Source organism: Palaemon carinicauda, chromosome 33, assembly GCF_036898095.1.
Source record: "Palaemon carinicauda isolate YSFRI2023 chromosome 33, ASM3689809v2, whole genome shotgun sequence".
Classification (NCBI taxonomy): domain Eukaryota; kingdom Metazoa; phylum Arthropoda; class Malacostraca; order Decapoda; family Palaemonidae; genus Palaemon; species Palaemon carinicauda.
Genome location: NC_090757.1, coordinates 37,680,636 through 37,705,491, shown reverse-complemented (window position 1 = coordinate 37,705,491; position 24,856 = coordinate 37,680,636).

The window sequence follows — 24,856 nt, the reverse complement described above, 5'->3', positions numbered from 1 at the left end:
CGTGATTACCGCAAAACATTCCCACATAGCCTAATACACAATTTAAAACATAATCTACAAAACCTAAGGTCGAACAGCTATCTAGCTCATTCAGAAGCTAAGATTATAGAGTTGAAACTTTGCTAAAAAGCGTCTATCCATGACTCTATATCGAACACATGAAAGTTGACGTCATTTTTGCTATTTTTTTTGCATATTTCTGACGTCATATTTCACGAACCTTATAAGATAGGGACTTGAAACTTTTAGGATCGTCTAGTTAAATTGAATAGAACTAAATCCTAGAGTTTCAAGCTTATACTATGTCCGGAAAGCACTTTTCTGAAAACCCGGTATTTCTGGTTTACGTTATCGTATATAACAGCACTGGCAGCATTTTTGCTTGTTCCCCGGTCGCGCTTGCCAGCGCTGTGATTTGAAAAGTTTTTCAGTGGTAGAGAAAGTTGTGGACAGGGTAATTATGATGGTGGTAGTAGTAGAGGGCCATCATTTCACGGATAGTAGTAGTTAGAAGGTTGGGGGTGTAAGGCCTTTGAATAGTAGGGGATAGGATGCAGGTGGGGTTGTCCAACCCTTTACTCCCTAGGGTCCCTGCGGAAAAATAATTAGTAGTAGGTTAAGTTTAGAAATTACAGAGGATGATGTGAATAGGGACTTACATTGAGGGGATGAGATGGTTTGATGCAAATTTTGAGGTATTTACCTTGGTGGAGGTAGTCTTGAGAGCAATTGTGTGTGTGTGTGTGTGTGTGTATGTCTATGCTTTCGACAATTGCCTTTGCCAGTGTGGCCGCGGCTTGCCCGGCCTGTGGTGTGTTGGTGTGTACCTGTAGATCACCTCTCAGCTGTGCTGTTTTCTCTTCACTCTATTAAGTAGTGCAGGAGGGGCGTGTTCTGGTGTGACGTCACAGTGATCACACGGTCCTCTGATTGTTGTCCAGGATTTCCCACTTGTGTAGTTCCTTGATTAGGTTTGTCCTTGAGCTGTGTCTTTACTTTGTTTTTTGATTTGTTGCAGTGCAGGCTGTATGTGCACCTGCACAATTTGGATGTGTCTGGTGCTTTTGGCTAGCTCATCAGCCTTCTCATTCTCTGGTATCCCGATGTGACTGTGGATCCAGTTTAGAGTTACTAGTCTATCTCTTTTATTGTGCTAATGTAGTAGTGATTTGATATCAGCTATCAGGGCCTTGTTTTCTTTATTTTTGTTTTGTTGCAGGGCTTGCATTGAGGATCGTGAATCAGCATGTATGACTACTGATCCTTCCTCATTTTCAATAGAGTATTTTAGTGCTTGTTGTATTGCAACAAGCTCTGTCTGCTTGGTGGAGACATTGTTGGATGTCCTCCAGCATGCTGTGAAGTTGCAGGAGTGAATTGCAGCTCCCGCTGTTTGGGTTCCAGGGTCTACTGTACGATCTGTATAGTAGATCTGCGCCCCTGTTGTTTCTGCAGAGCGGATTGCTGCTTGAGCTGCATTTCTTAGTTCCTCCATTGTGCAGTCTTCCTTTGCCCTTGGGAGCTTGGTGTAGCTGAAGCTGTCTACTTGCTTCTTCCATGGTGGAATGTGTTGTGCACCCTGCGCTGTGTCTGGGCTTAGCTGCAGGATAAATTCGGTTAGGCTCAGGCTCTTTATGTTGTTGCTATGGTCTTTGCCATAAGAGCTTGGGTTTGAACCTCAGGGTGCTTTGACAATTCCTCTCTTACTCTCTTTTTGGTAATTGAGTCTGTCTGAGTGGAACATCTTTGTAATTGTGCTAGCGTTTCTTAGTGCAATTCTATCCTCATGGGATGGTAGTCCAGTCTCCATCCTTAGGTTGCACAGTCTTGTTCATATTGGAGCTCCTAGCATAAGCCTCATGGCATTGTTTTTGAATTACCTCTACTGTGGCTTTTTGAGTATCCGTTAGATTTGTAAGTGTTGGGGCAGCATATTCCACTAGCGCTCTGGAACAGGCTAGATAGTATTTTCTTTTGGACATGCTCATTTGCTCCATCATTGAGTTTGGACATATATCTCATGGCTGCCAGTCTGGCATCCGTTTTTTTCCTTGAGATATTTGACTTCTTCCCTGAAGGTGAGTTGTTTGTCTATTATCACGCCCAGGTATGTGTATTTGTCCACCCATTCTAGGGGCTCCGTTCCTATTGTGAGTGGGTGCAGTGGGTTTGGGGCTTTAATTGACATAGCTTTTGTTTTGCCAATGTTTATTTTCAGTCCAAGCTCATTGGATTTGTGGCTGATGGCATTGAGTGCTCTTTGCATTTTGATCATCCTGACTGATCCTCGAGCTACTACACTTACATCATCTGCATAGATAAATATGTCTACTCCTTCAGGAAGTTGGAGTGACGTAATCTGTCAGAATTAGGATGTTTATATATCATGCTATATCTGTGAGATTTAGGTTCTTGTGGTGTTGCCTGATGTATGAGAGTTATAAATATTTCGCTACCTTGTATGTGATAATTCTATTCTTGATTCATATGTGCAATTTAATTTGTTCTAATCTCAGCTCATCTGTTAGAATTAAATATAACGTCACCTCTTGTCCAATAGTCTAAGATCTTTCATTGTCACCACCTCTGTGAGAATTAGTCAAAATTTTGCCATATCTGTGAGAAATATTTTCAATGCCTCTTTAGCTTTGGAATAAAGGCCCCATTTATTGACTGACACTTCTAGGCATTAGATAACTTGGCATATGAGTCATGAGCCTGATTTAACTACCAACCAATCTGATACCTCATCCACGGTATAGACTCTAGAAGTCTAAGTACACATAGAGACCGGACCCCATCTATGGGTGCAAACAACAACTAAGGCATGTCTCTGAATACCCTGGGGCATATCACTGGCCCTTCAGATCTCTCTGAGATTTAGTGTCTTTTATGATATCATCCTTTATATAAATAAAGCTTTTATTCTCTGTATTTATGGCTTGGGTATTTATCATGTCTGTGAGAATTAGGTTTTTTGTAGTATTGCCATGTCTGTGAGAATTAGGTACTATTTCAATTTTTTTTTTTTGAGAATTTAAAAAGGTAATGTTTTGTTTATTTTTTCATTTAGTAGAGTTATTTTTTTAACAGCTAGATTGATTTTTTATATCATCTTATGGTTACTGAATCCTTAGACTGGTACATCTGTATGAAAAAAGATTTAATCACCTAGTCCGTGAGATTTAGATCTTCGTTATACCCTCAACTTCATTCCTGTTCTCTAAGCTCCCTTGAAAGAAAACAAAAAGAAAAAAGACGATCTTTATGACTGTTTCCGATACATTTATAGGCTCTAAGCTACATGTAAACCTTATGGTGTAAAATTCCTAAAGATAATCCCGTTTAATTCTATTTTAAAGAAATTCGCAAATTTATGGCACATCGGGACCTGAAGAAGCCTTGGCCGATAATTACCATTCGACCTGGCCTTTAATGGAACTTACTTTTGTCGCCTCGTGTTACCCGATTGCCTTTTGGGTGGAATTTACTGCGCCCTGGATAATCAAAACGAAATTTACCTGGGGGAAAAATGTGCTGAAATTCTTTCGCATTTACAACACGGGAGACATTTGCTCACAAACTCAGGGTTGGGATCGGTGATATTAAAACTCTCTCTCTCTCTCTCTCTCTCTCTCTCTCTCTCTCTCATACGCGAACTCAGAGTCAGGATCGATAATATTAAACTCTCTCTCTCTCTCTCTCTCTCTCTCTCTCTCTCTCTCTCTCTCTTACAAAATAGCAAATACTTGGACTAGACTTCCAGAGGATGTTGTAAACATGACACAATAAACGAGTTCAAGAATAGATTAGGCGAGATCGTAAGAACTCTCGAAATGCTTAAACAAAATCGCCCTACCAAAGAGCAAGTGGATTCTCCGCGGATGAATTAAAAGGTCTTTGAGACATCCAAAATCCTTGTAACTCTCTCTCTCTCTCTCTCCTCTCTCTCTCTCTCTCTCTCTCAATAGAAACAAAGAAAGTCTCAACAGTTGTTTTCTAATTATTATTATTATTATTATTATTATGCAAAAAATCAGGGTTATGGACAAACCCTCTAGAGGTTGTTAATGAATATAATTTTACGTACTTAGGCCAGACAGTAGTGTTTCCCCAGGACATGTTACCGAAGTTAAAAGAAGCATAATCATGGGATAGAGAGAGTTTGGTAAACAAAATGAAATTGTGAAAAGTAAAATGCCACTTTATATAAAAATAAAAGTATTTAATCACATGGCCCTACCTATGCATAAAAAAAAATTAAGCATTACTAAAGCCTTAGAACATAACCTAGTTATAACTCAAAGAGTTATGGGAAGAATAATGGTGGGAATAACAATGAGACAGAAAAAGAGCATCATGGATACGAGAGTAAACTAAAGTAGAGGATATTCTAATAACTTGTAAGAAAAAAAAGGTTGACATTGGCAGGACATATAATGAGAATGAATGATAAGAAATGAACATAAACAATAACAGAATGGGTCCCTAGAGATTGCAAAAAGGAGCAAGGGAAGGAAGAGAAGCCGATGGATTGATGAGCTAAGAAAATTTGCGTATACAGACTAGTATAAAGAGGCCTTAAGAAGACGTGAGTGGAATGACATGTCTGAGGCCTTTGTCCTACATTGGACCAGTTACGGCTGATATGTGTGTGTATATATATATATATATATATATGTGTGTGTGTGTGTGTGTGTGTGTATATATATATATATATATATACACACACACATATATATATATATATATATATTTATATATATAATTTATATATATATATATATATATACAATATCCTTCTTTTTATTGTTTTAATAGATAAAAGGAAAAAACTAATTGATTAATGAACGTACATGCGTTTCCATGGTACTAATCAAAATGATTGGAAATATTTCCGTGATAACTTTATGCTAATGTATTGAAATAACCTCTCTCTCTCTCTCTCTCTCTCTCTCTCTCTCTCTCTCTCTCTCAAAGGAAATAAAGAAAATTTGAATTAAAAATTGGGAATTAAAACTGGCCCCGTAAGTAGCAGTACCTTATGTAAAATGACATAATATTATGGATATGATATACATTAGCGAGAGACATGGATGATAGTTTATTGGTTTATATTAATAGGTACACATTGCCCTGTAGTAGAAGCGCAAGTGTATAGTTGTACTCTACATTCCATTTTTTATCATTATTTATGTAGGGACTGATTGATATAAAACATTCGAGCTGTATTTAAAAGCCTTTATTCCTCTATTACAGTCAGTATTATTATGGTAACTGTTTAGGGATGTGGTGGCCGATGTTGTAACGTTCCTGACCACCAATGCCAGGCAGGGGTTCGAATCTCTCTCAAACTCCTTAGTTCCTTTTGTCGCTGCGACCTCACCATCCTTGTGAGGTAAGGATGGGGGGGGGAGCCTATAGGTTGTAACGTCCTTGACTGGTGAACGCCAGACAGGGGTTCGAGTCCCGCTCAAACTCCTTAGTTCTTTTTGTCGCTGCGACCTCACCATCCTTGTGAGGTAAGGATGGGGGGTTTGGGGGAGCCTATAGGTCTATCTGCTGAGTCATCAGCACCCATTGCCTAGCCCTCCCAGGTCCTAGCTTGGGTGAAGAGGGGTCTTGGTTACTGATCGTATACATATTATTATTATTATCAACTGCTAAGCTACAACCCTAGTTGGAAAAGCAGAATGCTATAAGGCCAGGGTCCCCAACAGGGAAAATAGCCTAGTGAGGAAAGAAAAGAAGGAAAGATAAAATATTTTAAGAAGAGTAACAACATTAAAAGAAATATTTCCCATATAAACTATAAATACTTTAACAAAACAAGAACAAGAGAACTTAGATAGAACAGTGTGGCCGAGTGTACCCTCAAGCAAGAGAACTCTAACCCAAGACAGTGGAAGACCATGGTTCAGAGGCTATGGCACTACCCAAGACTAGAGAACAATGGTTTTATTTATATGGTCATTGTCCTACTCGATAGGGCAATGTCACTGTCACTTGCCTCTGCCATTCATGAAAGGCCTTTAAAGATGACGATTTAATGCATGTGATGATTCAATGGGGGAAGTTTTGTTAGGTTAATTTCCTAAGATAATCCATTCTTCCTACAGATAACTCATATTCAATCCATCAATCAATTCTTATTGTAGTCAAAATCTATAGAGTTTTGCCTCTTTACTTTTACCCTTGCACCGTATTTTCTTTAGAGTACAAATTGAAAATTTTAATAAATAGTCCATGATATTTTTTTTAGATTTTCGTCGTCTCTTTTCTTAACTGAATATTTGCCTCTAATAGGTAAATCCTAATCTACATAATCTTTCATAGCTCGATATGCCCATTGATCAGCGAGCTTATTTAAATGTCACGATCTGAGTGGAATCTATTATTTTTTTTCAAAGCTTAAATTTTTCTGAAAAATAATGCTATTTGGACTTAGACACTTTTATTGAACATTTACAGCATGTTTATATTGTCGGTACCAATGATATCATCGTTGTTGCTGTTTGTTGTTGTTTTTATTATTATTATTAATATTATTATTATTATTATTATTATTATTATTATTTTATCATTATTATTATGATTATTATTATTCTTACTAACTAAGCTATAACCCTAGTTTGGAAAAGCAGAATGCTATGATCCCAAGGGCTCTAACAGGGAAAAATAGCCCGGTGAGGAGAGGAAATAAAGAAATTAATAAACTATATAAAAAGTAATAAAAATTACAATAAAAATATTTCAAGAACTGTAAACAAAATTAAAATAGATCTTTGATATATTAACTGTAAAAAAGAGACTCAAGTCAGCCTGCCCAACATAAAAAAACATTGGCTAAAAGTTTGAAATTTAAAAGTTTAGTTGACACTATTGTGATCTTTGCTGTTTCCTAGTACTTAATCTAGAGTAAAGGAAGTTTGATTTGGCATTTTTATCTCTTATTCGTCATTCTCTTCATTCTCCTTTATCAAATATCCAATATTAAACCCTTCCTTTCTCTGATTTTTTTCTTATACTTTAACCATTATACTTTTTCCTATTATACTTTTTTCCCCTATCTCTGCTACAATTGTTTTTCTTTACTCAGCCCTTTGATATATACCATGGACCATTTTTTTAAACTTTTAAATATTAATGAATAGTATTTACCATGGTCTTCCACTGTCTTAAGTTACAGTTCTCTTGCTTGAGGGTACACTTGGCCACACTATTCTATCTTATATCTCTTCCTCTTGTTTTTGTTAAAGTTGTTTATAGTTTATGTAGGAGATAATTATTTTGATGTTAGTGTCTTGAAATATTTTATTTTTCCTTGTTTCATTTCCTCACTGGGATATTTTCCCTGTTGGAGCCTCTTGGCTTACAACATACTGCTCTTCCAACTAGAATTGTAGCTTAGCAATTAATAATAATAATAATAATAATAATAATAATAATAATAAATAATAATAATAATAATAATAATAATGGTACTCTTTCTACGAAAGAGGTAGCATGAAAACTTTGATAAGAGAGAAAAATCATTATAGTTCAAAAGGCTTCTGTTATTATTAATTCAGTATTTTTCATGTATTTTTTTATGCAATCCTTAAACATAAATCATAAAATTTCGTGCATCCCTTTGTATAGCTATAAGTCGTTCATGATCACAGCGAGACATCTTAGGTTCTACCCAACGTCACTGATGTATGTAAAGAATATCCCATCCTTTTTTTTCCTCACAGATTCTCATATAACCACTTTCGCTCTTCGGACACAGTTTCATTTTCCCTTTGTTTTAAAGCTGTTACTGCATTTATTGCGTTATTTCCTTTTAATCTACCTTCGCCTACTTTCCCTTCCTTCGTCATTTATCTCTAATCCATCGCCAAAGCCCCCTTCTCCCCTCCCCCACCTCTCCCCTATTTATCTTTCCATCTTCGTCCGTAATTTGTTGTGTGGACACATTTTTGAGTTACGTGTAAAGGTTCTCGAGTTCCCAAGAGGTTAGGAAAATTGAGAGGTAGCCGGTTGGTCCCGGGACCCAGGGGCTGCGTGGTGGAGGAGGAGGGTTGAAAACGGTCGGTCAAGAGAGGAGGAGGAGGAGGCCCTTTTGGTCAGTTCGTGCATGAAGGGGGACAGGGGAGAGGGGAGGTTGCTGGTGATGAAGGATGGTAAGGGGCAGTTAGGTGGATTGGGGTCGGTGGTAGGTTGTTAGGTTTAGGATAACGGAGAGGGGGAAGGATTCAAGGAAGCGTTAGCTTTGAGGGAAGGGTGTATAAAATGAGGCGTGGGTGGTCAGTTCGCGTGCGTCAAGAAGGATGGGGGGGGGGGGGGGGGGAGGAGTAGGATGCGAGGGAGTGTAGGATGCTTTGTGTAGGGTGAAAAGAGGGTATTAATAAGAGGCTATTGAGGTTATGAATCGAAAATGGTGAGTTGATGGAATTGGAGAAATATCTACTTTAGAAGAGTAGCCATATGTTGATTGGTTAGAAAATGGCCTAGAGATATTTTAATAAAGAAAGGTAGGGAATGTTAGTAGAAAAAAGGGATCGATTCAATAATAGATTATCATAAAGAACTTGAAGTCTTTTCAACACTGATAATCTGTATGGTTATTTTATTTCTCAATTTGAATTATTCTTTTGTTTGTGTATCTGAGAAGGTTCTTTCTATATATTCTGGGAGTAAATGGGCAGAGGTTATAGTAGTAAAGAAAATGAAACAATACAATAGTAAAGAAAATAAAGCAATATTCCAAAAATGTACAATAGTAAAGAAAATGAAACCATACTCCAAAAATTTAAGATAGTAAAGAAAATAAATCTATACTCCAAAATTGTACGATAGTAAAGAAAGTAAGGCAATACTCTAATAATGTACGATAGTAAAGAAAATAAAGCAATACAAAATGTACGATAGTAAAGAAAATAAAGCAATACTCCAAAAATGTACGATAGTAAAGAAAATAAAGCAATACAAAATGTACGATAGTATAGAAATAAAGTAATACTCAAAAAAATTCACTATAGTAAAGAAAATAAAGCAATTCTACAAAAATGTAGATTGAAGTTCACTTTAACTGAAACATTTATTCTATGAAATCATTCGAAGAACATCTTAATCTTACGTAACGAAGACATTTTTCTTAACCATTTCTTAAATGTTCCACGACTCGGATAGAGATATTGGATCGACGTCCAAGATGGAATGGCAAAAAGGGTTATAATGAAAGCTTAGCCGGAGCTAAACAGTGGCTATAGAGGAACCCTTAAGATGTGGATATAAACTTGATGAAAACGAGGGTTTCGGATGTTCGAACCCAGGAAAGGAGGTATTTGTTAAGACAACATCTGTTTTAGTCCGAATTTACGTCGCTCAGTTGTCGCGTCAGATAATAGTTATGACGTTATATTCTTGCGGTAAACAATGTTTGTTGTTGAAGGTCTGCGCACCGGGCAGCGTTTAATGATACGAACGGTTCTTGATGGGTCAAATAAATTCATTTTAAAAGTGATGATTTTGGTCGAAAAGTGATGATTTTTGGTCGAAAATTGACTGCTTTTTGATTCTTCAAGTTCATTTTTTTTTACATTTATTAAGAAAATATATAGTGTTATACGTTCATTTTTTTTGTTACTTTTATTAAGAAAATATACAGTTTTACACGTTCATTTTTTTTTACTTTTGTTGAGAAAATATATAGTTTTACACGTTCATTTTATTTGCTTTTATTAAGAAAATAGTTTTACTCGTTCATTTTTTTACTTTTATTAAGGAAATATATAGTTTTATACGTTCATATTTTTTTTTTTACTTTTAAGAAAATATAGTTTTACACGTTAATTTTTTTTAATTTTGTTAAGAAAATATAGTTTTACACTTTCATCTTTTGCTTCTATGAAGGAAATATAGTTTTACACTTTCATTTTCTTTTACCTTTTTAAAGAAAATATACAGTTTTACACGTTCATTTTTTACTTTTATTAAGAAAATATAGTTTTACACGTTCCTTTTTTTTACTTTTATTAAGAAAATATATAGTTTTACACGTTCATTTTTTTTTTACTTTTATTAAGAAAACTTACATTTTTACACGTTCATTTTTTTTACTTTTATTAAGAAGATATACAGTTTTAAACGTTATTTTTTTATTTTATTAAGAAAAATACAGTTTTACACGTTCATTTTTACAAATATATATATATATATATATATATATATATATATATCTATAATACATACTTTTATACTTTGATATTGGTTTTCACGATGTGGTTTATAATTCATAATTTTTATCTACTAGCCTTAGTCACTCAGATAGATATTTACAAAACATAATAAACAAAACCAGCTGATAATGCAATAAATGACGATTAATACAATATATATATTTTAAACTTCAATTACCATCAGAGAATTTATCATTTACACAAATGTAACTAATTTTTCTCGAAATGAACATATTCTTTAGTAAAATGTAAAAGACATTTATCCTCAAGTGACTTTAACAATATAAATCTTGTTTTGAATATTCTACTTTTAATAAAGACTCAGACATACATGGCTGAGGAGTATGAAGCGCGAAGTAGATGATGGATGGAGAAGTATTGATTTAAAAGCTCAAGATAGGGATGACTGGCGAAATCTAACCGAGGCCCTTTGCGTCGATGGGCGTAGGAGGAGATGATGATGATGATGATGATGATGAATAAAGGAAATGAGGTTTATTAGCCCAGAAGGCACTCTGTGGGAAATGCCTCGTTTGGATTAGATGGCATTAGCTTTTCTTTGAAGATATTTATTGGAGAAACCGAAATCTTTGTATTGTATAAAAAGATGGAACTCATTTTAGTAAGGGTTGAATGTTTCAGCGAATGTGGTAGTAAGTAATCTTTGGCACCGTCGTTCAATTAGTTCATTATACATGTTGCATAAGATTTTTCATAACTCTGACCATCCTTTACATTCAGATCTCCCTGGACAATTCCATCCTGTTCGTAATACTAGGCAGGCAGTTAATTCTAATAGCCAGGCCTTCTCCATCATGAGGCTCAATACTACACAGTATTCTAGAAGTTTTATTCCAGCTGTTACCAAGTTGTGGAATGATCTTCCTAATCGGGTAGTTGAATCAGTAGATCTTCAAAAGTTCAAACTTGCAGCAAATGTTTTTATGTTGACCAGGCTGACATGAGTCTTTTTATTGTTTATATATGACATATCTGTTTTTGACGTTGTTAATAGTTTATATAGGACATATCTGTTTTCACGCTGTTACTGTTCTTAGAATGATATATTGTTAATTTATTCTCATCATTTATTTATTTCCTTATTTCCTTTCCCCACTGGGCTATTTTTCCCTGTTGGAGCCCTTGGGCTTATAGCATCTTGCTTTTCCAACTATTGTTGTAGCTTGGCTAATAATATTATTAATAATAATAATAATGATAATAATAATAATAATAATAATAATAATAATAATAATAATAATAATAATAATAATAATAATAAATGTATGATTATGAGAAATCCTTACAATTTCTCAAGGTAAGTTATCTTTAAGAAGAGCTGATGAAAATTATATATAGTAGTGTTTTTACAACATTTTAATGTTTCATCTCCCGTCTCTTTGTATGAGGTGACGATGGAAGACTGTCTGTCATATATCCGAAGATTTTACATTTTAATGTTTTATCTCTCATCTCTGTATGAGGTGACGATGGGAGACTGTAGAGATATCCGAAGATTTTACATTTTATTGTTTTATCTCTCATTTCTGTATGAGGTGACGATGGGAAACTGTAGAGAATATCCGAAGATTTTGCATTTTAATATTCTATCTCTCAACTCTGTATGAGGTGACGATGGGAGACGGTTGAGATATCCGAAGATTTTAAATTTTAATGTTTTATCTCTCATCTCTGTATGAGGTGACAATGATAGCTGGTGAGGTATCCGAATAGATTTTTGGACGCAGCGAGAAAATAAGATATTACTGATACCTGTAGAGATGCTGAGATACTAAACAAAGACCGGTTGATCATGTTACAGTCAAGAATGACTGGACAGTCAGTCAGTGGCTGGACAGGGCAGGGTTTGTGGTATGGCCGGTTGGCCCGAGGGTGAAATCTCAGTTCCAAGCACGAGGCAGCCTCAATAAAAGGAATTCTTTCTCCTTTGGGCTGATGCCGAGGTTCCTTTTTGGGGTTATTGTCTCCTTTCCAACAAAAATGTTAATGACATTTTGATCTGGTCCGTCTGTGATGTCACAGAGATGGGATTTTGTCATTTTTTATGAACTTTAGAGGGCTTCAGGGTGGATGGGAACTGGTGGAGTCCCCGCGTCCTCCAGCTGAGGCTGGATTGTGTAAGTTCCGTGTTTGTCTCGTTCGCAAATCTCATTTATTTATTTATTTCTTTCCTAGAGAACCTGTCGTTTTTTTTTTTTTTTTTTTTTTTTTTTTTTTTTTTTTTTCAACTTGCTATTAATACAATTGATTTTATAAGGGACTGTCAGGTTCAAATGCAACAGGGGGATCGAAAGGAAATTAAATATGATGAAAAAAAAAAAACACTAAACAAATACTAGCAATACTACATTTAGCTCAGATGGAAATGACAAAGCAGTAAATATCACAACGATAAGATCTGGTCATAACCCCCCCCCCAAAAAAAAGGGGGGGGGGAAGGGGGAGGATTAAGAAGTTGCTTATTATCATCACATCCAGAGGATTTTTGATTAGTTAAATACCCAAATTAACTCCGAATAAAGGATGACAAAAAAAATAGTTGGGAATTGTAGAAATTCTTCTTCTTCCATTCGCCGTCTGCTAAAGCGGCTTCCTCTTTGAGTACGAGCTTAGAGTCAATTTAGTCATTGTTAAAGATGTCTACAATATGTCAGGAAAAAAGAAAGAATGAAAAAAAGAATAATAGTTTCCCCCCGTGGCCTTCTATTTACTCTCTTCTCGGTTGCTTTAGGACTCAAGCTGGGATCCCTTTCATTCGAGTTAGTTCGGGTTATCATAATCGTGGCAAGTTGAGATTGTTTTTCAGGTATCTTAATTATTATTATTATCATTATTATTATTGTTGTTGTTATTATTATTATTATTATTATTACAAGCTAGGATATAACCAGGGTTTAAACTTGAGCATGTTGCCATTACCTTAGAAGCTGCTCCCTTTTTAACTTAGATTACTTTAAAACTTTTCAAATTTCCTTAAATTTGAAGCTAGTAAAACCTAAATTACCTTAAAAATATTCTTAGCCTTAAAAAATTACTTTGAATCCATGCACATTACCTCAGACTAAGGTAATTACCTAAAAAGTGTAAACCATGGCTATAACCCAAGTTGGGAAAGCTAGATGCTATATGCCCAAGGGCTCCAACAGGGGAAAATAGCCCACTGAGGCAAGGAAACAAGGAAATAAATAAACTACCAGAGAAGAATTAACAATCAAAATGGAATATTTCAAGAACAGCAACAACATTAAATTATATCCTTATATATAGACTATAAAAATAAGAAAAAAGAAAAAAAACTATAGGAAGAGAAGTAAGATAGAATAGCAAGCCCAAATGTACCATATACAGAATTGTCAGTTGAAAATACTAGTTAGTCGGAATTGCAATTATGCGTAAACACTGTTTGTACATCCTTTAATAAGTATTTTTGTAAACTGTTTTGCTTCGTAAATAGTAAGTCTTCATATTATTATTATTATTATTATTATTATTATTATTATTATTAGCTAAGCTACAACCCTAACTGGAAAAGTAAGATGGTATAAGCCCCTGGGCTCCAACAGGGAAAAATAGCACAGTTAGGAAAGGAAATAAGGAAATAAAGGATATTAGAAGTGATGAATAATTAAAATATAATATTTAAAAAAACATTAACAACATTAAAACAGATATTTGATATATATAATCTATAAAAGGACTCAAGTCAGCCTGTTCAACATAAAAACATTTACTGCAAGTTTGAACTTTTACAGTTATATGAAATTTATGGAAAATTGTTATTTCGTTGTGGTAAAATTAAGAAATAAACCCGCATAATCAAATAAATAGAATTCATTCAGAACTCCTCAGTAGTCTTATAAGATATAAGTTACCGTTATAAATTATATATATATATATATATATATATATACATATATACATATATATGTGTGTGTGTGTGTTTAATTTGTACTTTTTGTTTAAATTATTTAAATTTTCATCTCTATTTACTATCTGTATATCCCATTTTAGTACTTGATTTATGATGTTATCCTCAATACTCTCATGCGAATAGATTGGAAGTGATTTTATCTAGCAGAAGGATGTTATTATTATTATTATTGTTGTTATTATTATTATTATTATTATTATTATTATTATTGTTGTTGTTGTTGTTGTTGTTGTTGTTATTACTATTATTATTATTATTATTATTATTATTATTATTATTATTATTATCACTGTTATTATTATTGTTTATCATAGTAGTAATTATTAATATCATTATTATCATTATTATTATTATTATAGTAATATTTTTTATTATTATTATAGTAGTAGTAATTATTATTATTATTATTATTATTATTATTATAGAAGTAATTAACATTATTATGGTTATTATTTCTACTACTATTAATTTTATTATTATTAATATTATTACTATTGCAAACATTACTGCATATAATTGTTAATTAGATAATATTTTAACGTAAATAAACCCCGATATAGTTAAAATGGCACAGGTTGAAATATAAGTTGACGACTAAAGACTGAATTAGTCGTAATTGTCGTAATATTGAATATAATGGAAAATGTATTAATAAATTTAATATACTGTATGTGATCTCAGAGTGGCCAGATTAATCCTTCTATTATTATTATTATTATTATTATTATTATTATTATTATTATTTTTATTATTATTATTATTATTATTATTATTATTATTATTAGCCAAACTAGTTGGAAAAGCAAGATGGTATAAGCCCAAGGGCTTAATAGGGAAAAATAGCCCAGTGAGGAAAGGAAATAAATGACCTGGCTATCAGTGATTCGGTTCATGTTGATTATAACAGTTTCTCTATCTCGTCGATGGTTACTCACGACTACATCATTCAAGGTCGTCCGAAAGGAGGTCTCTCATTTCTATGGCATAGATCACTGGACAAGTGCGTGAAACCAGTGACGTATCAAACTGACAGACTTCTCGGCCTGCAAGTAACGATCGAAGGTAAAACCATATTAGTGATTAATGCATACTTCCCCTGGGAGTGCCAGTCAAACTTTGATCAGTATTGTATATTACTAGGAGAAGTCCAAGGTATTATTAATGATACCACCGCTGACCATGTGTGCATAATAGGAGACTTTAATGCGCACCCATCCAGACTTTTCTATAATGAATTACAGCGTCTCTGTTCTCAACAATCTCTTCAAATTAGCGATGTTGCCCTACTGCCTCCTTCGTCTTTTACGTACATGCAAAACAGAAATAATATGCCCATCACATCCTGGCTTGATCATTGTATTACCACTGACCGCCTGCATAGCTCTATCACTGAATGTATTATACGATACGACCTTTCGTCTGCATTCGATCACATACCCATACAGATCACATTTCACACACCCTCCCTCCCGGCGGTACCCATCCAAAGGGAGAGGCTACCTTCCATCACATGGGATTTCTCCAACCTCCAAAAATCCACTGCATTCAAACGCTTATCTGAAAGTAATCTCCGCTCGATAATCCAACCTGCTGAAGCCCTGCTCTGCAATAATCCTAATTGCCGCAACGAACAGCATAAAACAAAACTGAAGGAATTCTACGTAAATATCATAAATGCCCTACGGAGCTCGGGAAGAGACACGTTTAGACTCTCTAGAGGTAACCATCGAAACATACCTGGTTGGAATGACTTAGTTAAAGACCTCTATGCACACTCTCGAGAAATGTTCCTTCTTTGGAGGAACGATGGTAGCCAGAGAGAAGGTCCCCTCGCTCTTCAGATGAGACAAGCGAGAGCACAGTTCAAACTTGCTCTCCGTCAATGTCGCAGCAACGAAAATCAGCTACGAGCCGATGCACTGTCCAGAAAATTGACCAACCATGACTTCCCCCATCTTTGGAAAGATATTAATTCACTAAACCCAAAGTCAAACAAATTATCCCAAAGAGTAGGGGATGCAATTGGCGAAGAATCCATCGCAAGAATGTGGGGGGATCACTTCAGTACCATCCTAAATTGTATAAATGACCAAGATACCCGAAATGAAGTGGATACCCTCATCAATGTCAATATGGATTTTCAATATAGTGACCGTATCTCCCCGAGTGACGTGTGCGAGGCTATCAAGAAATTACCTAGTAACAAGGCTCCCGGCTGCGATGGCCTTCCTGCCGAGGCTTTCAAATTCTGCCACCCTATAATTTATATCCTATTTTCTGCACTATTTAATGCCTGTATATTACACCAATATCTCCCCGAAACCCTGCTACTTGTCCACTTAATACCTCTCATAAAAAACAAACTGAAGGATGCCAGTGACCCAGGAAACTACCGCCCCATCGCCATTACAACAATTTCATCGAAAATATTTGAATCACTTCTGTTCCGTCGCCTTGCACCATTTCTCCACACCGCAGACAATCAATTTGGTTTTAAGACTAACCACTCGACTGACACCTGTATATATATTTTAAAGGAGTTATTGAATTTCTATATATCCTCGGCCTCCCCTGTCTACTTATGTTTTGTAGACGTGCGGAAGGCATTTGACAGAGTAAACTATCTGAAGCTCTTTTTGAAACTACGCAAAAGGGGAACTCCTCTCTATCTCATCGGTATATTATACTGTTGGTTCACAACACAACAGTTCTGTGTCAAATGGGGCAATGTCCTGTCCCAGCAATTCGGCTCATCTAACGGTCTCAGGCAAGGAGGCATCCTCTCACCATACTTATTTAATGTTTACACAGACGACTTAAATATCAGACTGAATTCACTTCCCATTGGTTGTACAGTTAATGGCTTTACCATAAATAACCTTTGCTACGCTGACGATATGGTCCTCATCTCCCCCTCTGCTCAAGGCTTACAATGTCTCATCAATACTTGCAACGCATACGCTATTGAACATGACATAATCTATAACGAATCGAAGACACAGTGCATGTCTGTCCTTCCTAGATCGCTCCGTTTCGTAGAAGATCCACATATTTACCTTCAAAACCATCAGCTAGAATTTGTCAATGATTTTCCTTACCTAGGTCACATCATTACGAAAGATTTAAAGGACACTTCTGACATTGAAAACAGGCGACGAAGACTGTGTTGTCTAGGGAACATGGTAACGAGAAGATTTGCCTTCTGCCGCCAAGATATCAAAAAACTCCTATTTCAAACCTACTGCTATAACGTATACGGCTGCTCGCTATGGGCAAACTATACGCGAGAATCGATGAGACGTATCACAGTCATACACAATGATATCCTAAGGCGCCTGACCAATACCCCGAGGCACCATTCAGCTTCAGCGATGTTTGTTGAAAATAGTCTGGATAACCTGAAAACCATCATTCGTCGCTCTATAGTAAGTCTCACCTCCCGCCTACGATCTAGTGATAATCCCCTAATTCAAAATGTGCTTGTAAGTGCAGCGAGAATAAAATCCAAAATGTGGAAAACCTGGAATACGGAAGCGTCAGTACAATGAATTGTATTCACTAATATTTGATAGTGTGGCTATGCCAAATCCTCATCACTAATAACTTTGGTATGATTCCCAGTATTGTTATGATAACGTGTTTTATTATGTTACATCTTTGTTGTCTGGATGTCCTGTATTTCCTTCACACCCCTGCTCAGTGACTAGATTTTTTTTTTTCCTCCCCAGTGTTCCTTCATTTTCAAGCAATTTCTGTTCCAACATATCATTGTCATCTCCATTTTGTTTTCTCTTTTTTTTTCTCTCTCTCCCGCTTTTTGTTTGCTAATATGTATGGTATCATCATTGCTAAGCATTAATTGTAATGTGACTTTGTTACCCAAACCTTAGATCTCTGTGGTCAACCTGCTAATTGATGTTTATAATATATCACTGATTTATTGCATTTCTCATCTTTTTTTTTTTTTTTTTTTTTTTGTACCGATGTCAGAAGTGTAAGATCACTGTACCCTTATTGTAACTCTGTATATGGCTTCTGCTGAAATAAAGATTATTATTATTATTATTATTAAATAAATGATGAGAATAAATTAACAATAAATCATTCTAAAAACAGTGACAACGTCAAAACAGATATGTCCTATATAAACTATTAATAACGTCAAAAACAGATATGTTATATATAAACTATAAAAAGACTCATGTCAGCCTGGTCAACATAAAAACATTTGCTCCAACTTTGAACTTTTGAAGTTCTACTGATTCAACTACCCGATTAGGAAGATCATTCCACAACTTGGTAACAGCTGGAATAAAACTTCTAGAACACTGTGTAGCATTGAGCCGCATGATGGAGAAGGCCTGGCTATTAGAATTAACTGCCTGCCTAGTATTACGAACAGGATGGAATTGTCCAGGGAGATCTGAATGTAAAGGATGGTCAGAGTTTCTTGGTTTACTCCGTTCTGGGCTAGAAAAGGAGGTAATGATGGCCGTCTTATTAATTTTTACTTTTGAAGTTCTAAGCAAATAAGCAAAACTAAGATAAGCTAAAGGTAAGAACCCTTGACAGGCAATGTAATTTTCTTCGGAATTCCAAATTCATCCTAGCATTCCAATTCCCGTAATGTTGTCCGTCATATTAATTTTTACATTTGAAGTTCTAAAAAAATAAGTGAAAATGTAATAAGCAAAAGATAAGAACCCTTGACAGACAATGTAATTTTCTTCGGAATTCCAAATTCATCCCAGCATTCCAATTCCCGTAATGTTGTCCGTCATATTAATTTTTACTTATGAAGTTCTAAGGAAATAAACAAAACTAAGATAAGCAAAAGGTAAGAACTCTTGACAGACAGTGTAATTTTCTTTGGAATTCCAAATTCATCCCAGCATTCCCAATTCCGACATTCCAAGGCTTCCCGAATTCCATCATTCCATGATACGAACCCCTCAATCAGCAATCCCTCTTCAGAGGCCTATGGTCACGCACTTCCAAAACATTTGATTTCTTCCATTTTCTTTTTTCTATCAATTTCATCACTACCCATCTGTTTCTCATTACCTAAGGGTTGAAGTAAAAAGGATGAATTGAAGGTGGGCGGGGTGGGGGAGGCGTTGAGGGTTAGGAATGCGAGGGCTTTGTATAGTAGGAATTTCGTGGCGATGATTAGTGTCATTTGACCTATATGGTGAGAGGCGGGTGTCAAAAGGCAGGTAGGGCGAAGCGCGTAGGGGAAAGGTGCGAGATGAATAGGAGAATTGAAATAGTGTATCCTTACGGATCGGGACGTAGGCGGGCATTAACTATATATATATATATATATATATATATATATATATATATATATATATATTTATATATATATATATATATATATATATACATATATATATATATGTGTGTGTATGTATGTATGTGAGTGTGTATATACATATATATATATATATATATATATATATATATATATATATATATATGTATTTATATATATGTATTTATATATATATATATATATATATATTATATATATATATATATTATATATATATATATACATATATATATATATTATATATATATATATATATATTATATATATATATATATATATAATATATATATATATATGTATATATATATATATATATATATATATAAACTCCTACGCCTATTGACGCAAAGTGCCTCGGCTAGATTTCGCCAATCAGCTCTATCTTAAGCTTTTAAATCGACACTTCTCCACTCATCATCTCCTACTTCACGCTTCATAGTCCTCAGCCATGTAGGCCTGGGTCTTCCAACTCTTCCGGTGCTTTGTGGAGCCCAGTTGAAAGTTTGCTTACTGGTCATTACATATATTAAACCTAAAGGAATGAACCAATAGCTTTTATGCAAAGGGATATTTCAATAGGCAAGGGACCCCCTTTTTTACAGCCTTTCTATCACGTGAATACTGAAATGCAGGGTTCTTTTGTCGTATTCTCAGGCATGGAAGCTGCAAAATAAGATAAAATATTATGGAATAAGCTTAAATATTCTTAATTTTGTTGAGGAATTAAAAAGATTTCTTTTTGTCGTGATGGAGATATCAGCCCTAAACGAGTATTAACATAAGTTACACACTCCTTGCTCTTCAATAAGGCAAAACACTAACCTTTGTTTTGTAGCTTCTCTGTGACTCCTATAATTTTATTCTTTCATCTCGATATCATTCTTGTATAATTTTTCCAACTTCTTGAATAAAATGGTAATTTTGGAGAGATTTTCCGGGTATTAAAAAACTGTTTATAAATTTTGAATTACTTCCATTGTAGTTCTTAGGTTTCGGATGGATTATTGGCTTTGAGAAAGTGTATGTGTAAAGTAACATAGTACCATCGATAAGACAGAATTGCACCGAATTCCTTGTGATTATAATTATTGTGAAGATTTTATATTCCATGTAGCCTTTTAGCGTGGTCATGCTCTATATAGAAAAGACAACATTTTATTAATATATCCCCCGTAGAGTACACAATCGTTTGGAAGTTATATTCTTTATATTATCATAACAGTTTGGTATTTCAACACTGTTAGTGTTAAATGTAGTAAAGCATTGCTGTAATTTTTTATCACTTAAGTCATAAATGCTACAACCTTTTGCAATTTCGTTTTTTTTAGTACGCGACCATGGAGAGACCATGTAGCCTACTTGCAAAAATATAGACAACGAAAATGTGTATTGATGCTAGCAATTAATGTTCTTCATTTCGTACTATGATAAGCAGATAATGTTATGTATATGAAAATAGAACTAGGATAATGGATAATCTAAAGCCCCATTTCCTTTTGTTTTCTCTCTCTTTTTTTTTTCGTACTATGATAAGCTGATAATGTATTGTATATGAAAATGGAACTAGGATAATGAACAATCTAAAGCCCCATTTCCTTTTTTTTTTTTTTTTTTTTTTTGAAGGTCGAGTATTTTTTTTTTTTTTTTTTTAATTGTACAGGGCAGATTTCCGCCTCATTTTTTTTTAAAGGTGAATTTGGGTATTATTTCACGCTCCCAAACCCTCTTGAAGCTCTATTGAGAGAGAGAGAGAGAGAGAGAGAGAGAGAGAGAGAGAGAGAGAGAGAGAGAGAGAGAGAGAGAGAGAGAATGCTTCATTGCTGAACGGAAAGAATTTATGAATTTTTATCATACAGAGGAAGAGGAGTCAGTAACTCAAAAACGTAATCTCAGGTGTAATTTTGACTGCGCCAGTAGTGAAACTTCATTAAGCTTTTGCGCTTGACTGCGTTCCTCTTTTATCTGACGGCGGTGCCCTTCGAGATGTATGTATTGAAGTCCTGAGGCGGACTATTCTATTTTTTCATTTTTTTTTTTTAATGTTCATTCGACTGTGTATTTTAAAAGTACCCTCTGGTGGTGATATGAAAAAAAAATTAATATTTAATTATTTGTTTCCTGTTTGCAACCACGGCTCTTGTTTACAGTTTATTATTATTATTATTATTATTATTATTATTATTATTGTTGTTGTTGTTATTATCATTATTAATATTATTAGTAGTAATATTGTTATAATTATTATTGTTGTTGTTGTTGTTGTTGTTGTTGTTGTTGTTATTATTAGTATTATTATTATTATTATTATTATTATTATTATTGTTGATGGTGATGGTGATATTTTCCTTATGAAATGCTGATTTATAAGAATATTTCTTTTTTCGTTTACACTTAAAGTCAACAGCTAAATTGCAAAAAAATGTATTTGGTCTTTTCAATTTTTCTGTCTATCTTAAGCAACCTATTTTAAGAACTGCCGATTACAATTTGATGAAAGAATGTAAAATTTATTCATGACGGAATTTACCCGAAATCATTTAAGCTTAAGCCTTGTTACCATGAACACCACCTCGACTTAAGAGCTGAGCTAATTAATCCTAAAATATAATCATCACAAGGTCATCTACTGCGCGTAAAAAGCTTCTTCTTCTTCTTCTTCTTCTTCTTCTTATTATTATTATTATTATTATTATTATTATTATTAGCCAAGCTACAACCCTAGTTGGAAAAGCAAGATGCTATAAGCCCAAGGGCTCCAACAGAGAAAAATAGCCCAGTGAGGAAAGGAAATAAGGAAATAAATAAATGATGAGAATAAATTAACAATATATCATTCTAAAAAAAGTAACAGCGTCAAAACAGATATGTCCTATATAAACTATTATAAACTATTTTCTTCCTACAAAAACCTTAAGATGTGTACTTTAAGCTGTTTTAAAGATTCCTTGCCTGTTCCCTTGTTTCTGTTGTCCACGTTCCGAGAATTGTTCGTCTCTTCTTTCCTCGTAGGCACTCGTATTCAGCTTCAATCCTCAACTTCCGTTTCTTGTGTTTTATTTCTTTAAGGTCTGTGATCTGATTTTCCATGAAATCCTATCCTTGCATGTATATATTTCGTTCATTTTCGGTACCTCCTTTCCGTGATCAACGCTCTCTCTCTCTCTCTCTCTCTCTCTCTCTCTCTCTCTCTCTCTCTCTCTCTCTCTCTCTCTCTCTCTCTCTCGACAAGATAACCCCACTGTCAAGTAAAATTTTCCCAGCTTTATATCCCCTATATAATAAAGAGCAAAGTTTCTGGCGTACGCAAACATATATATATATATATATATATATATATATATATATATATATATATATATATATATATCCTATCGCTAACGCTCAGCTTTTCCCGTCCCTCGCGTAGGGGAGAGGAAGTAGTTATACCCCAATGAGAGGGTAGTGCGTGTGTGCATATCTTATCTAAATATTTAGTCGTAATTTTTGACGGGTTGCGTACACTAGTATATATGCATATATATATATATATATACAGTATATATACATATATATATGTATATATATATATATACAGTATATATATATATATATATATATATATATATATATATATATACAGTATATATATACAGTATATATACAGTATATATATATATATATATATATATATATATATATATATATATATATATATATATTTAAGCATCTCTCTCTCGCTGATATGGTTTCTTTCGTTCATTTATGTTGCATGATATTTTTCCTATTCGCTATTGTAGACAATTACAACATTGTCTGAAATTCAAGTAATAGAAAATAAAACATTAAATAATGTTTGTTACTAACACATCTTCATTAGCATACTCGTCGTAGTTGTAAGCCCTATCATGGGCTTTATATATATATATATATATATATATATATATATATATATATATATATATATATATATGTATGTGTGTGTGTACGAGTGTACATGTGTTTGTATATATGTATATACGTATATATACATATCTATATATATGTATATGTATGTATATAATATATATTTATATATATGGATATATATATGTATATATATATTATATATATATACAGTATATATGTTTGTGTGTATATATATATATATATATATATATATATATATATATATATATATATATATATATATATATAATGGTTTATGTATATATTTGTTATTAATACAACATAAGCTTATAACCTTTCTTGGCTGTATATTATAGCTGACCTACTCAGATATATATTTTTTCCCCTTTTACCCATTATTTATTTTTTCTTTTTCAGATTGCTGTATCCATAACGGATCCGTCTACACTGGAGTTTCAATGTGAGTGTTCTTATTGCTACAACTTTTCTTCTTACTTTATCGTGATTTGTATGTTATTGTTTAATTTTTCTTCGCACTTTGCTATCTTACTTTACGATTTTCGGTTTAGCGTGATAACAGCATTCTATGATTTTTTTTTTTTTAAATTTCTAATGATGATATATCAGTTCTCCAATAGTTTTAAATTCGTTCGCTTGCTTTATTATTTCGTTGATATATTTATATATATATATATATATATATATATATATATATATATATATATATATGTATATATATTTCTAATGATGATATATCAGTTCTCCAATCGATTTAAATTTCGCATATTCTCGTTCGCTTGCTTTATTATTTCTTTATATATATATATATATATATATATATATATATATATATATATATATTTCTAATGATGATATATCAGTTCTCCAATCGATTTAAATTTCGCATATTCTCGTTCGCTTGCTTTATTATTTCTTTATATATATATATATATATATATATATATATATATATATATATTTCTAATGATGATATATCAGTTCTCCAATCGATTTAAATTTCGCATATTCTCGTTCGCTTGCTTTATTATTTCTTTATATATATATATATATATATATATATATATATATATATATATATATATATATATATATATATATATATATTTCTAATGATGATATATCAGTTCTCCAATCGATTTAAATTTCGCATATTCACGTTCGCTTGCTTTATTATATCGTCCGGACCTTTAAAAGATTAAGTTTGTAGTTTCCTCGTAGCTATAATTAAGAAATATCAAAGTGATATTTACTGACATTTGAATATATTCGTAATATTTATCGGTCATAGTTATGAAAAACAAAGGATTTTTGTAGTAGTTTATTCTTATGGACAGCGTATCCGTTTCCTGATTTACCTAAGTGGCAAATGTACCTTGTATATGTATCTTAAGAGTATTTTCATCTTTAGAGAATAGATTCGTGACTTCTTGTCTATATACA